This window comes from Scylla paramamosain, chromosome 19 (genome assembly GCF_035594125.1).
Source record: "Scylla paramamosain isolate STU-SP2022 chromosome 19, ASM3559412v1, whole genome shotgun sequence".
Taxonomy (NCBI): domain Eukaryota; kingdom Metazoa; phylum Arthropoda; class Malacostraca; order Decapoda; family Portunidae; genus Scylla; species Scylla paramamosain.
Genome location: NC_087169.1, coordinates 15,408,642 through 15,413,641, shown reverse-complemented (window position 1 = coordinate 15,413,641; position 5,000 = coordinate 15,408,642). Strand labels below are relative to the sequence as shown.

General features: G+C 39.7%; 1 long non-coding RNA gene across 1 annotated transcript in view; it reads right to left on the bottom strand.

Moving 5' to 3' along the window:
* The window catches only part of LOC135110066 (uncharacterized), a 105,983-nt gene that overhangs the window by 14,346 nt on the left and 86,637 nt on the right, over positions 1-5,000 (bottom strand). The window lies entirely within an intron of this gene.

Here is a 5,000-nt window from a genome sequence, read left to right as displayed (position 1 = left end):
AGTCGTTAAGAATTTTTCCTTTGTCAATGAATGTGTGTGTGTGTGTGTGTGTGTGTGTGTGTGTGTGTGTGTGTGTGTGTGTGTGTGTGTGTGTGTGTGTGTGTGTGTGTGTGTGTGTGTATTACATTCGTATTCAGACCACGAACAAGCAAAATTCCAGGGCAAACTTTTGACATTCCTCTTAGTTAAATGAATAAATAAATAAATAGAGTGAAATAAATGCAAATCCTGTGACATTTATAAAAACAAACATAATCTGAGGAAATCAGCAAAGGAAAAATATATTAAGCACTACAAAAAATAAAACCTTGCATCATTAACTCACACACACACACACACACACACACACACACACACACACACACACATACTCGTAAAAAAAAATACAGAAATTCCACAGCAGCGTAAAACTACTAATTCTAGCTAAAAAACAACACAAAAATCTTGCATCATACAAACATTAAAACATTCCACCTTTTATGATGAAAAATAAAATAAAACCTTCCACCAAAGTTTAATATAAAAGTAAAAGTGAACATAAATATATAAATAAACAAAACAAATAGATAAATAAACGAACAGATTAATAAATACGTCAATATACATAGGACACACAAATACACAAAAGAAAGTTATAACTGATATGAAAATCCCTATAAAAAAAAAATCATTCTTGGCACTCTCAACACAAGAACATAAGTAAACGAGTAAATAACCAAAACAAACAAAAACACACAAATAAACAAGTAGATAAACAAACAAATAAACCATCCAAACAAATCCTTTCTAAACTCCCCACAAAACAACACACAAAAATTCACCCTCCCCCAAGGAACACCCCCTCACACACACACACACACACACACACACACACACACACACACACACACACACACACACACACACACACACACACACACACACACACACACACAGACAGTCAACAATCCCTAGTCGAAAACTCTCCTTAACAAAACACAGCACAGGCCAGCCAGTCCCCCTTCCCTCCTGTACCATTTCAGCTGTAGACTCCCCAAGCTCTCCTCAGAAGTAGCCGTGCCTCGCTTCCCCCTGGGCCGGGTGTTTAGTGTAGCCATGAATCCCAAGAGCCATTATCTGCCTGGAAATCCTTACTTTGCATACAGAGGGGAAAGTTTAGCCCGTCTTACCTCAACTGTGCTTTATTCTGTCAGTTTTGTTTCGTAAAATTTAGATGCTTTTGTGGATTAGTTGTTATTATTGTTATTATTATTATTATTATTATTATTATTATTATTATTATTATTATTATTATTATTATTATTATTATTATTATTATTATCGTTGCTGTTCTTGTTGTTCTTGTTTTTGTTGTTATTTTACTTAAAGTCATGTTGGTTTCCTATGTACGTGATTTCAGTGATTATTCAGACTCTAACTACTTTCTTTCCACCATCTCTCTCTCTCTCTCTCTCTCTCTCTCTCTCTCTCTCTCTCTCTCTCTCTCTCTCTCTCTCTCTCTCTCTCTCTCTCTCGTTCTGGTGTAACGCAAATATTATTCTCCTTCTTTATTTTTCTCTTTATTTACTTCCCTACATTCTTCTTCTCCCTCCGCGGTAATGTTCTTGTTTTTCTGCCCTTATCTTCTCCTTTCCCTTTTTCCCCCTTCATTCTAAAATCCATATTGTCGAGATTTACGGGCCGAGATACACTCCCTGAAAAGTTATAGCAGTGATACACAAAAGGTTTAAAAAAAAAAAAAGGAAAGTGTCAACAAGAAAAATAATACTACATACTACATATTGAAAAACTAAGAGAGAGAGAGAGAGAGAGAGAGAGAGAGAGAGAGAGAGAGAGAGAGAGAGAGAGAGAGAGAGAGAGAGAGAGAGAGAGAGAGAGAGAGAGAGAGAGAGAGAGAGAGAGAGTAATAATGTTATAGCAGTGATAAAGAAAAGATTAAGAAAAGAAAATATCAACGAGAAAAATAGCATACATACTTCATACTGAGATTCTGAAGCAAAATGTAATGAAGAAAATAGTTTTGTACTTCCTTTACTTTCATGAGCTTTGAGTTCGCGTGAAATATTGGTGCCGGAGACAATGTTGGATGTGACGCGATCTCTTCTTGAAGGGGAAAAACTTTCTGGACATTTTTTTTTTCCAGCTTCTCTTTTTTTTATTAAGAAAAGTTTTTGCTGAGGTAAGATTTCTGTTAATACGATTTTTTTTTTTGGGGGGGACCTTTTTGGCGTGGAATTATTCTTTTCCAAGTTGTGGCATATGAAAAGTGTTTGTGGGTGCCTTGTAAAAATACTGTAACCGGAGAAATAACAGTTTTTGCGTGCGTTCCTATAAGCAGCGGTGTAAAAATATTACATCCAGAACCATTTGATTCCTTTTAATCCGGAATATCTGACACTTCCGTCACAAAACTGAAACTTAAATCAATCAAAATCGAGAAATAAAATTATATAATCTTTACAATAAAAGAAAAATACGATAAAAATAAACGATACGAACCAAATACGTATTAAAATGCCCAAGCGGAAAAAAAGGAACACTAAAACAGTAAAACCACATAAAAGAAGCATAAAAGACCCACATGACAAGAGTAAAAGAAGCAAAAGAGTGAAACACCAATATATGAAAATCCCCAACGCAAAACATATAATCTTTTCATCAGGAACACTCACCACTTCCAGCACAGCCATTCATCACCAGCGCCACATCAAAATTACCACTAAAAACCGCCAAAGTACAAGTGGCTTAAGTTCTTTATCATAAAAAAGCACATTCTCCACTTTTCCCCATATCAATTCGTCAAGGGCCACATCAAAATAGCCATAAAAAAAGAAAATAACACAAAGAAATACATGTTCTTTATTATAACTAACACTGACCACTTTTCCCCACATCAGTTCGCCAAGGTCCACATCAAAACCACTAAAAAAAAAAAAAAAAACACAACACACAACAGAAAAACACAAGAAAACAGACAGTGCAACACGCGTCACTTCCCAGGCCAGCAATCCGTCAGGGCAGATCGACCGTCGCAGGGAAGGCTTCTCTCTTGATCGCGGCGACGTCTGGGCAACAATGAAGGGAAAATCCAGCGACTGACAGGGACAATGAGTACACAGCGGGGACAAAGGCTTATATGACAGCAACTCCCCGAAAAACAGCCCCAAACAAAAGGCTGGGAGGTAGACACGGCGACTCTCTCCCAGGGAATTATGTAAAGCCTCTTTTTACCACTAAATCCGCACCTAAGCTTTCTTTACGAGGTTCTCCAGCTTAAAAAATAGGTGTGGAGATGGGGCGCAGTGATGGGTGAGTGGGAGTGATGGGCCGCCTGTTGCCGCGACGTGATGGGAAGTAAACACGGTAATGGACGAGGAAATGGGAAAATGAGCTGCGATTCGCGTTAAAATTGGGCTTAATGCGTCGATTGCCCGGCTATTGCGTGAATGTCTCTCTCTCTCTCTCTCTCTCTCTCTCTCTCTCTCTCTCTCTCTCTCTCTCTCTCTCTCTCTCTCTCTCTCTACGTGTACATCCGCAAAAACAAGCTATACCAACACACACACACGCTCTCTCTCTCTCTCTCTCTCTCTCTCTCTCTCTCTCTCTCTCTCTCTCTCTCTCTCTCTCTCTCTCTCGTTCTCAACACCTGGCTGAACCCTCCACCGCCACTACTAACCTAACCTCACCTGGAAAAAAAAAATAAAAAAAAGGTAAGAACCCACACCTGCATTACTTCGGGCAGCAATATCACCTTTGCCAACACTGTATATAACTCGGCAGTAATCCCACCTCCCTCTCATTACACCTGAGCGGGATTACAGCCACGGAGATGGGGAGATTTACCTTGCAAACACGGTGATTACATTAGCCCTAGCACACGTAAATATTGCAAGGCTGAATACTCCCCTTGCTTTACGAGACAGCGCTAGAATATAGTAAACTGTATTTATCTAGTCGACAGCGATGGTCTAAGGAAGGGGAAGGGATGTGAGGGGAATGGAGAGATGCAAAGGGAGCGGGTAAAAGGAAAAAAAAAAGAGAGAGAGAGAGAGAACTGGGCTGGCATAGAAATGGGAAAAGGATAGGAAGGAAAGCAATGGGGAAGAAATAGAAGGGAGAATTGGAAAAATATTGCACGGAGATGTGAGAAGGAATGGAGAGGACATGAAGGTGGAGGAGGGAATAAAAGGGGAAGGGAAAGGAGAAGATGGAACAAGGAGGAGGGGAAGGGCGAGGAGAAAGAAAGAGAAGTTGAAAAGAAGAGGATGAAGAGAAAGAAAGCAAACTCAAGGACAACACAAATGAAATCAAAAGAAGAGAGGATAGGATGTCGAAAAATGTCTGTGGGAGAGAAAGAGGGAAAGGAAAGAGGAGAGAGAAGAGAAATAAAGACGGGAGAGGAAAGGGAGGAAAAGAGAAGACGAAGCAGGAAGGAAAGGAGGAGGACAAGGAGGAGCGCAAGGATGAGAACAAGAAGGAACGAGAGACTGAAAAGAAAGAGAATGAAAATAATAAAAAATAAAAAAACAAGAATAACAAAAATAAAACCAGAAGAAATTACCGTCGTAGAGAGAGAGAGAGAGAGAGAGAGAGAGAGAGAGAGAGAGAGAGAGAGAGAGAGAGAGAGAGGAAGCAAGGAATACGTGACCAAGCCATTAATTCTGTCGCCTCTTTCGGGGTTTATAAAGGAGTGTCCGTTTTTTTGTTCGGTATGTAAATTTTGGGTGTTTCCTTCCATTATGACGCCCGTTTTCCTTTGCTCGCTATATCGTTAAATGCAGCAGATATCTTAAGTGAATTTAATCTGCCGGTTTTACGCTCCTTCTCAGCTGTTTGTTTCATAATGCCAACTACGTGCGCCGCTGTTTGCCTCTGCGTGTGGCCTTTTCATTTCGCTTCTCCCTCACGTGGAAACATTGCGATGTGATTAGATTTTCCACCTTTCGACTCCCTTGAGCCTTTTATATTTAACTGACGGTACTAGGAAATGGTGGTGGTGG